We start from the raw sequence: 11,611 nt of genomic DNA on the forward strand, positions 1-11,611 counted from the left end.
TCATGATTTTTTCCACTTCTCAACCCAACATCATCACACTTTTCATTGGATCTTGACTGTGTAGGAGGGGGATCTTCTTTAAATCATTTTGAAACAATACTATCAAGCTTTGCCCCCAAATGTTTGAACTCCTCACTCTGTGACTTGTGAATTTCAACATTTTTAGGTGGTTGAATTTCATTTTGTTTGACAGGCTCTCTTACATTTATAGCTTGCACTTTTTGAATATCTGAGGGAAATTCCATCCAACTTTTGTTCGACCATTCATGGAGGTTCAATGTCACTTGATCAATTAACGAATAAGCTTCATCTACACTTTTGTCCATAAAAGAACCTCCAGCTGATGAATCCAATAAAGTCTTGTCTGAGAAAGAAATTCCCCCATAGAATATGTGCAAAATCAACCATTTTTCAAAACCATGATGAGGGCACTGTCTTTGAAGACTCTTGAATCTATCCCATGCTTCAAATAATGATTCTCCATATGCCTAAGAAAAATTTGTTATGCAATTCCTCATATACACCGTTCTACTTGGAGGGAAAAAATGATTCAGAAATTGCTTCTCCAATTGTTCCCAACTTGTGATGCTTTGAGGACAGAGAGAATATAGCCAAGTCCTTGCTTTATCCTTGATACTGAAAGGAAATATCATCAATCGAACTGCATTTGCTGATACTCCTTCACATTTCACCAAATCACAAATCTCTAAAAATGTTTCAAGATGCAGATAAGGACTTTCTGATACTTCTCCTCCAAATTTGTGACCTTGTATCATGAAAATTATCTCTGGGTCTAGTTGGAAACTTTCTACTTCAATTTGAGGTTGCACAATGGGAGATAAAAATCTTGCAGAAAAGGGTGTAGAAAAATTTCTCATGGTCCTGCTTGACATGTTAGTGCTCATGGATATTCAAGAAGAAAAAAGAAAATTATCAAGAATCAAAAACAATAAATAAAATGCAATATGAAAAGCAAGAAAGCAAATGCAGAATTTAAATTGCAAGAAAGAAAGTGCATAATGAAAACAAGAAAGAAAAGATAAAAGAAAAAAGAAAAATATCTAGAATAATTCATATGCTAAAAATTGCAAGAAATGTTTACAAAAGAAAAGAAGAAAGAAACAAGATCAAAAGAGAAAACAGAGAAAAGTTAGATTAGAGTACTAGAAATCAAGAATGCAAAATTAGAATTAGAATTAGAATTCCAACAAAAAGAGTTGTCAAGAATGTTATTCAAGAAAGGAAAAACTTACGAAAACAGAATTCTAACAATTAGTTATAACTATGCAAATCAAAAGAAAAAAAGAAAAATTATGTTTAGTCTAACTCAATTGATAATTCCTAATGTTATGGCGCAGTTCCTCGGCAACGGCGCCAAAAACTTGTTACGCTCCGCAAGTGTACGGAAATGTCGCAAGTAATATAAAAGATTATCATATCCACAGGGACTGGAATAAGCACTAGAAATGTCTCAATGCGAATTAGCTAAACAACTATCCAATCGTTTCAAAAGCAAAGTAAAGGTAAACAAATCTAATCTTAAAGATCAACAAACAAGAGTCTAGTGTTTTGGGTTATGATAAAGGGAGATTCTAGGAGTTTCGGTTTCTTTGTAAGATTTCTTGAATGTAAATGGTTCACCAATTCTTATCCCTCAATTGCCAAACATGTAGAAAGTTGCCGGTTCTCTCTTGAAATAGACAACCGGCTAAGGACTGAGAAATGTATCTAAGTAGGATTAATTAGACATGAACTTACATTGTCCTTACACAGAAGCGCACCTATTACTATGCCTTCCTCGGATATCAACATAGAAGCCCACAACTCATTAATCTATCAAGATACAAGAAACTAATCACAAGATCCATCCTACTCTCTTGAATATTCCCATTTCCTCTTCAAGATTATCTCTCAAACGTCCTTATACGGGCTTGCACCTGTCACGTGGATCCCTCGGATGATCGAGTGAGAGTTTATCTTTACAAAGTCCACAAGAAATCCAAACAATCAATCAAGAATGAGAATTAACCACAAATCACCATTAATCATTCAAGATCTAATTGATACAAGCAAGTCAATGTCATTGAAACAAGAAAATGGCAAATCCATAAGAGATTACATCAATCCATCATACAAATACTCCCTTAATCCTAGAATACAAGATCTACTCCATGAATCGAGGAAGAAAACCCGAAGAAATAGAGAATACAAGCATTTCTTAAATCCCCAATCCAAGAAATCAAGAAGAGGGGGAAAGAGAAAACTTATCTACGAAGAAGCCTCGTCTTCGGATCCAATCCTCGCTCCGGAGTCGAAATCGTTGAGATCTCCCTTAGAATCGCCCAGAAATCCTCCCAAGAATGGGAGGAAACCATCAAATCTTGCCTTCTCCCAAAGGGGGAGAGATCCCCTTTCAATTCATGAAGAAGGGTTTAAATAGAGGAGGGAATCGGGCGCCACACGGCCCCGTGACACGGCCGTGTGAGATTCACACGGCCATGTCCAGTTCCCTCTTTGCCAAAGCTGCACGGCCGTGTGACTCCACACGGCCAGAACCCTTCTGCTCTCTGGAAATGCTACACGGCCGTGTGGTGCACACGGCCACAGCCTGCTTAGTCTCTAGAAATGCTACACGGCCGTGTGGTGCACACAATCGAAGCCTGCTTGGTCTCTGGAAATTTCACACGGCCGTGTAGATCCACACGGCCATGTAAGGCTTCTGCTCTGGTTGGCTTCAAATCTTGACACGGCCGTGCGAGGTTCACACGGCCATGTCTGTTGGGGTTGCAAGGTTGCAAACATAGTCCCATATTGAAAACACATGGAAAAGATCATGGGTTTATAAGAGAAAGATATCTCCATTGGCATGAGGCCTTTTGGGTAGAGCCCAAGAGCAAAGTCATGAGGGTCTAGGCCCAAAGTGGACAATATCATGCTATTGTGGAGATATCTAAATTCTTTTGGATCCAACAATTGGTATCAGAGCCCGGACTGCCAGAAGGTTTAACCGCCGACTATGCACAAGAGCTATGGTCTGATTGAACCATGTGAGTACAATATTGACCTCGAACAAAGAAAGTGGGGGCTCCTATGTTCGGATCAAGAGGACCAGACACCGGGCAAGAAGTCCTAGTAGGTCGGGTGGACCGAGGGGCAGGAAGTCCTAGTTGCGGCTAGGCAAGAAAGTCCTAGTAGGTTGGGTAGACCGAGGGGCAGGAAGTCCTAGTAGGTCAGGTAGACTGAGGGGCAGGAAGTCCTAGTAGGTCGGGTAGACCGAGGGGCAGGAAGACCTGGTGGGTCAAGGATCGGACGTGGGAGGCCCATGGTCCTTTGTTTGAGGGGGGGATTGTTGGGGTTGCAAGGTTGCAAACATAGTCCCATATTGAAAACACATGGAAAAGATCATGGGTTTATAAGAGAAAGATATCTCCATTGGCATGAGGCCTTTTGGGTAGAGCCCAAGAGCAAAGCCATGAGGGTCTAGGCCCAAAGTGGACAATATCATGCTATTGTGAAGATATCTAAATTCTTTTGGATCCAACAATGTCATCTTCCTCTTCTGTTGGTGCCAAACTCCACACGGCCCGAGCTCCCTACCAGTGCATGGCCGTGTGAGGCACACGGCCCGGTGCTTTCTCCCTTTGTTTCCTCCAATGCATGCCCAAAGATGTAGATTCTTCACCAAATCGACTCCTGTGTACAGAAAATGCACAAAAAGTAGATCTCCGAACCAAAAGAGTAAATATGCTAAAAGGAAAGCTGGAAGTATAAAAATGCATAGATCAAGCGTGCTCAAAATATGTAAATGTTCGTAAAAACATGCATAAAAGAGTATATAATCTACGCACATCAATTATTTTGAGTTTAACGGTGTAATAACGAGAGACCATAAATGGTATTTCATTACCTTCATTGATGACTACTCTCGTTATTATTATGTTTATTTGTTGAAAACTAAGGATGAAACTTTAGATAAATTTATGGTTTTTAAATCTGAAGCTGAGAATCAAACAAATAAAACTATTAAGAGGTTAAGGTCTGATAGGGGTGGAGAGTTTACCTCGAACCTATTTCAAAAATTTTGTCAAGATGCAGGTATAATTCACGAGGTAACTGCTCCATATAGTCCTCAATCCAACGGTATAGCAGAACGAAAAAATCGAACCCTTGAAGATATGATTAATTCCATGTTAGGCAGTTCTGGGTTACCCAACTTCATGTGGGGGGAAACTCTATACACTGCATGTCATGTGTTAAATAGAGTCTCCATGAGGTCTAGGGATAAAAGCCCATATGAGCTTTGGAAAGACCGGAGGACAAGTTTGAAATACCTTAAAGTGTGGGGGTGCCTTGCAAAGGTACTAGTACCTGAACACAGAAGGAAAAAACTTGGTCCAAAGACCGTAGATGGTATCTTCTTGGGTTATGCTCAAAATAGTATTGCATATAGGTTTCTGATTATTAAATCTAAAATTTCTGGAATAGATGCAAATACTATTGTAGAACTTCGCGATGCTACATTTTTTGAGGATATATTTTCTATAAAGACGAGAACACCTCAGTTTATATATGGTATTCCTACTAGAGATAAGCCTGTTGTTGTAGAGGTCCCATTATCCGTAGTAGGTACACCTTCCTCAAGTCACTCTAGACTAGATGAATCTAGTGAGTATACAGAACCGAAAAGGAGCAAGAGGCAACGTGTGTCTACGAATTTAGGCTAGGATTTTATTACCTATAATATAGAAGGTGACCCTATGATATATAGAGATGTTATGGCTTCTCCTGAAACTAATGTTGGAATCCCAAGGTTATTTTGGTGTGATCAACAAGTTAAGTTAGGTCCTATGTGTTTCTAACCTTGTGTCTAAGTATGCAGGAGCTTAGGAGCACAGGTAGTCGAGTGGAAGACGCAGCTAGCGAGAAGGACGACAGTCCGAGGGACGAGGTGCTGCGGAAGAATACACTGGCGGACGAGAAGGAAGCGTGCGGTGGTTCTGAGGGACAAAAGCCGGAGCGGAAGATTTCTTGGGGAGCAAGAGACGCAGCTAGAGAGAAGGACGGCACGCGGTGCGTCCGAGGGACGATGATTGCGGATGAGTACACCGGCGGATGAGAAGGAAACACGTGGCGATTCCGAGGGACGAGAAGCCGAAGGGAAGCCCGCTCGAGAAGACCGGAAGTTGGGTTCGGGTGAGCCCTTTTCCGGATGGCAGAGATCACCCAAGCGAGCGGATCCGGAGGAGAAGAATCGGACCGAGGCGGGACTGAACCAGAGAAGAGGTCCCGGATGAAAAAGTCAACACCTGTTGACTTTGAGCTCCGGGGCGCCCGGAACTCTTCCAAGCGCCCGAACCCTGATTTTGACCAGGATCATGAATTACGCGATCTGAACGTTGGGGGATAAAATTTTATCCCCCCAGGGCGCCCAGAACCCTTCCAGGCGCCCCGACCAAGGTTATTAATATAGCCTTGGTCCAGAAGCTTTTCATTCATTCAGAACAACTCATTGTAACAACACTTGTACGCTCTCTCTAGTTTAGCTTCTCTAGTTATGCGCTTCACTGCTGTAAAAGGCTTCTCCACTAGAAGGAGATAATAGTACGACATCTTCCTTGGATTAACAACCTCCCCGGTTGTAACCAAGTCAACTCCCTGTGAGCCTTTACTTTCTGTTTTCTGTTTATTTTATTATTCTGCAAGTGTTCTGTTGAAAGTTCGAGAAGGGTCTTTGTTTATTTTTTTAGGGCTATTCAACCCCCCCCCCCCCACCTTCTAGCTGGCCTAACGGTCCTATAAGTGGTATCAGAGCCGAGACGCTTCAGGAGGACTAACCGCCGAACGAAGCAACGAGATGGCCGGACCAAGCATCCACCCGCCGAAATACGAAGGGGACTTCGCTACCTGGAAAAAACTAATGCAAGTATTTTTTACAACAGATATTGAATTAATTTTAACAATGAAACTTGGCTTTGAAGCTCTAGAGGACAAGGAAATAAATCAATGGAAAAAAAGGAGCAGACCAACTTCGTGGCAAACGACAAAGCAGAATACCATCTGCTGAGCGTTCTTCCGCCTCAAGAATTCAACAAGATCGGTAAATATAACTCCACAAAGGAACTTTAGGAGAAGTTCCTCGAGCTGCATGAAGGTACATCCGAAGCCAAGCTTGCTAGATGAGATCTGCTTCGCAATCAACTCACCAGCCTACGACTTGGGGAAGACGAGACAGTCGCACATCTGCACTCCAGAATAAAAGAAATCATCACCGGACTCACGAATCTCGGAGAAATGGTAAGTAACCGAGATTCGCTCAAGTACGTGTTAAATTCATTTCCGAGAAATTCAAAATGGGCATCACTAGTAGATGCTTTTTACATTTCGAAGGACTTAGAAAAAATTTCATTAGAAGAATTTTTTTCAACATTTGAAGTGCATGAGTCAAGATGTGCAGGAATGAAGGAGCCCAAGAACAACCTCGCCCTCAAAGCTTCGAGAGATGAACCTGAGTCAGAATCTTCTCTCGACGACGAGGAAATGGTAATGATGGTAAGAAGATTCAAGAAACTTTGTAAATCTAGATCTACTAACCATCCGCAGGGGAAGAAGAAAAGGACGATCCGCTGCTACAACTGCCCGAAGCTAAAGAACAAAGACAAGGAGAAGGGTAAGAAGCCTATCCAGAAACGAAAGGCCCTGAAGGCGACGTGGGACGATACGTCGTCCGAATCGGAAGTCGAAGCATTCTCCAGACTCGCACTGATGGTGAGTCATCAAGACGACGACTGCGATTCAAGCTCTTCCGAAATGAGCATCGAGAGCATCGATGAAGGGGGAGACACGTCGGAAGAAAGCAGCAGCTCAAGGGGAGAAACGGATAACGAGATCGACAAGGTAAGTCAGGTACGATCTCTTCCTCCCGATAAAATGTTTAAGTTTGTTAAACTTTTAACAAAAGATTACTGCAAATTAGAAAGTGAAAATAAAAATTTAAAAGTAATTCTAGCTAAGTCTTATCCCTTAGAAGAATTAGATAAATTAAAACTAGCAAATGAAAAACTGAAACTTGAAAATGATGATTTGAAAATTAAAGTAGATAACTTGAAAAATTATGTATGTTCATCTAAAACCAATTTTATAATACTTAATAATTTAAATTGGCACTTTAAATATCACCCGGGATAAATTAAGAACATTTTAAGAAAATATGTCCCTAAAATTTTTTTGGTTAATCTAGTAGGCTGGAACCTATATTTGGTTCCGAAGTCATGCTTAAATTAATTTTAAAATTAAAATTAGTGCTTTAAGTGAGAAAATTAAACAAAGAATTTCTTTATGAGGCTTTGTCAAGGAAGTGTTTGTTGCTCCAATAATCAAGAAGGCCTAGTGCCTCGCCACGACCTGGAAGCCAAAATATTGAAATAAATATTTAATTAACTTACTAATAAAGCATTAATGTAAGAATTAATTAATGCTTTAAAAAGGTTATTCAAAATATTTTTTTCAATTTAGAAATTTACTTACTTAAAATTTTTTTTAAGTTGACTAAGTCATTTTTTTTCTACTTAGAAATTTTTTTAAAAAAAATTCAAAAATGATTAAGTTAGAAAAATTTCTTTCAAAAAGGGGGAGAAGGGGGAGAAGGGACCCCTTAGATTGTTTCTCTTGGAACTACATTTTTTTTGTGATCAAAGGGGGAGAAGGGAAAGTATAAGTCTAGGGGGAGGTAGATAGATTTAATTAATTATTTTTCTATCTTTTTGTACTAAGGTAGATTGAGTTAATTTTTTCTATCTTTTTGTACTTAAATTGTAAATTAAGTTAATATACTTAATTTTATTTAATGTCTATTTTAACCCTAGCTTAACTTGGGTTGATCACACAAAAAAGGGGGAGATTGTTGGAACCCCAAGATTGTTTTGGTGTGATCAACAAGTTAAGTTAGGTCCTGTGTGTTTCTAACCTTGTGTCTAAGTGTGTAGGAGCTTAGGAGCACAGGTAGTTGAGCGGAAGACGCAGCTAGCGAGAAGGATGGAAGTCAGAGGGACGAGGTGCTGCGGAAGAGTACATCGACGGACGAGAAGGAAGCATACGGTGGTTCCGAGGGACGAAAGCCGGAGCGGAAGATTGCTCGGGGAGCAAGAGACGCAGCTAGTGAGAAGGACGGCACGCGGTGCGTCCGTGGGACGAAGACTGTGGATGTGTACACCGGCGGACGAGAAGGAAACACGCGGCGATTCCGAGGGACGAGAAGCCGGAGGGAAGCCCACTCGAGAAGACCGGAAGTTGGGTTCGGGTGAGCCCTTTTCCGGATGGCAGAGATCACCCAAGCGAGCGGATCCGGAGGAGAAGAACCGGACCGAGGCGGGACTGAACCAGAGAAGAGGTCCCGGACGAAAAAGTCAACACCTATTGACTTTGGGCTCCGGGGCGCCCGGAGCTATCCGGGGCGCCCAGAGCCCTCCGGGGCGCCCGGAGCCCTCCGGGGCGCCCGGAACTCTTCCGGGCGCCCGGACCCTGATTTTGACCAGGATCGCGAATTACGCGATCTGAACGTTGGGGGATAAAGTTTTATCCTCCCAAAGCGCTCGGAACCCTTCTAGGCGCCCCGACCAAGGCTATAAATATAGCCTTGGTCCAGAAGCTTTTCATTCATTCAAAACAACTCATTGTAACAACACTTGTACGCTCTCTCTAGTTTAGCTTCTCTAGCTGTGCGCTTCACTGCTGTAAAAGGCTTCTCTGCCAGAAGGAGATAATAGTACGACATCTTCCTTGGATTAACAACCTCCCCGGTTGTAACCAAGTCAACTCCCTGTGAGCCTTTACTTTCTGTTTTATGTTTATTTTATTATTCTGCAAGTGTTCTGTTGAAAGTTCGAGAAGGGTCTTTGTTTATTTTTTTAGGGCTATTCAACCCCCCTTCTAGCCGGCCCAACGGTCCTACAGCTAAGAACTGGAAAGAGGCCATTAAAAGTGAAATGAACTCTATTATCTCTAATGACACTTCGGAGTTGGTAGATTTACCTCCTAGGTGTACCACTATACGATGTAAATGGGTGTTTAAGAGAAAATTAAAACCTGATGGGTCAGTAGATAAATTCAAAGCCCGCTTAGTTGCTAAGGGATTCAAATAGAAAGAAGGGATTGACTATTTTGACACTTATTCTCCTGTTACCAGAATTACTACAATCCGAGTGTTAATAGCATTGGTATCCATATATCATCTTGAGGTCCATCAAATGGATGTTGAAACAGCATTCCTTAATGGAGATCTTGAAGAAGAGATATATATGGATCAGCCTGAGGGACATGTAGTTTCTGGAAATGAGAATAAAGTCTGTAGGTTAGTCAAATCTCTTTATGGTTTGAAGTAAGCCCTAAAGCAGTGACACGAAAATTTTGATAGAGCTATGCTATCGTTTGGCTTTGAAATGAATGACTCTGATAAATGTGTGTATGCTAAAATGAAAGGTGATAGTTGTATTATCTTATGTTTATATGTAGATGATATTCTACTTTTTGATTCTAACCTTTCTATTATTAATGAGACTAACACCCTCTTAAGTGGTAAGTTTGATATGAAGGATATGGGTTGTGCTAACATGATTTTAGGGCTGAAGTTGACTCGTTCAACTGATGGAATAGCAATTTCTCAGTCACTCTATGTTGAGAGAGTATAAGAGAAATATGACTATAGCCAAGTTAAATCTGTCGTCACACCCTATGATCCTTCAAAAACTCTCCACAAGAATAAGAGTAGTGTGACAGTGTCTCAATTAAGATACTCACAAATAATAGGTAGTCTAATGTACTTAGCAAATTATTCTAGACCTGATATTTCTTTTGCTATAACAAAATTGAGCAGGTTTACCAGCTGTCCGGACAGAACGCATTAGGATGCATTAGACATAGTACTCAGATACCTAAAAGGTACTATATCCTTGGGCTTGTGGTATGGGAGATTCCCTGCAGTCCTAGAGGGATATAGTGATGCTAGTTGGATAGCTGACACTGATGAGTGTAAAGGTGTTACTGTTATGTCTTTACACTTAGAGGCGGTGCAGTTGCTTGGAGGTCTGTTAAACAAATGATTATTACTCGTTCTACATCTGAGGCAGAATTGTGTGCTTTGGATACCACAGTAACTAAAGCTGATTGGCTTAAGGGTCTTCTTTCTGAAATTCCCTTAATGATGAAACCAATACCTTCTATTTCAGTACACTGTGATAATCAAACAATAATAGCTCAGATTAGAAGCTCCAAGTATAACTAGAAACAGAAGAGACATGTACGAATAAGATTAAAGTCTATTCGTGAGTTAGTGTCTCTTGGAGTGGTGTCATTGGACTTTGTAAGTTCAAAGGACAATATTGCTGATCCACTCACTAAAGGACTTGATTATGAGAAAATCAAGAAATCCAGTAAGGGAATGGGACTGAGGTCTATCCTGGTTTCATCTATAATAGCAACCCAACCTATTTGATTGGAGATCCCAAGAAGTAGGTTCAATGTGGTATAAACAAGTTATAAGGGTGAATCGTAAGCATCAAATTGATTGAGATATAATCTCATAGTCTCTTCCCTGTATAGATGCTTGACTGCTAGTAAGGATGAGCTTAGGAGCTCTTAATGAGTTCAAGGTCTTAATGACAGGATGCTCGCAGTACATCCATGGAGAACTCACCTATGTAAGTGTAACTATGGGGCCGCAGTGTGGGGGGTTTAGGCAACTCTCCTTAGCACTTATGCAACAAGATTCGGTGGCATGGCCGTAATGCACCAACCCAGAAGGATTCAACCGTCGCCCGTGATGAGTTGTTACCAATTGATTTTCACATATAAAAGGTTTAAGATCAAGACTGAGTTCTCTTCAAACCTATGTGAATAAGATTGGTGTACTTAGGTGAAAATTCAAATCGGAAGGTATTTTCACTAAAAGCTCATTGCAACCAAGTCTCAAAACATATCTCTGTTTTCGACCAAAATAATTTGAATTAGTGGGGGATTGTTGAGTTTTAATTCAAACTATTCCTTTTGTGTTTTGGTAATGCATATGTGTATGCATTTAATCCCACATTGCTAAGCTAAGAAGGTTGGAAGGCCTTATATATGGAGCCCTTCCATGCTTGCTTAGCAAAGTTAAGGGGACCTACACGCATGCGCGGGCCGAGCCCAAATCAGGTGGATTCGGGGGGTTCAAGCCGGAAATCCATAAACCGGGCGCGACGCACGCGATCATCGCGCGCAGGGGAGGGGGGCTGTGCAAATCCCCATCTCGTGGGCCTCACGCTTGCAGGTGACCTAGTTTGTTTTTGCTAGTCTTTGGTTCGCTGGCAAGGCTTGGTCAAGTCCCGCACGTGAGGAAACGACGCAACACTTTGGTTCTGTCCTGCGCGTGAGGAAGCGGAAGCGCCGCACTTCAAACCGACGCACGCTTTGGTTCCTGGTGTGCAGTGTCTGTTCCTGGTGCATGCACTGCCTTCTTCTTCTTCTTTTCTGAGTTTTCCCTTATTCTGAGGCTTGGTTCCGCAATCTGAGGTTGAGTTCGAGTGAGCCGTTCATCTTGGAGTGCACGACGCGAGTGGTTGTCGGATCTTGGGAGGATTTT

General features: G+C 41.6%; 1 non-coding gene across 1 annotated transcript; it reads left to right on the forward strand.

Annotated features, from left to right (window-relative positions):
- Positions 1-414: 414 nt before the first annotated feature.
- LOC122039153 lies at positions 415-520 on the forward strand. The gene has a single exon (XR_006128044.1). It is a non-coding gene; the product is annotated as a small nucleolar RNA R71 (small nucleolar RNA).
- Positions 521-11,611: the final 11,091 nt, after the last annotated feature.

Source organism: Zingiber officinale, chromosome 1A (assembly GCF_018446385.1).
Source record: "Zingiber officinale cultivar Zhangliang chromosome 1A, Zo_v1.1, whole genome shotgun sequence".
NCBI lineage: Eukaryota > Viridiplantae > Streptophyta > Magnoliopsida > Zingiberales > Zingiberaceae > Zingiber > Zingiber officinale.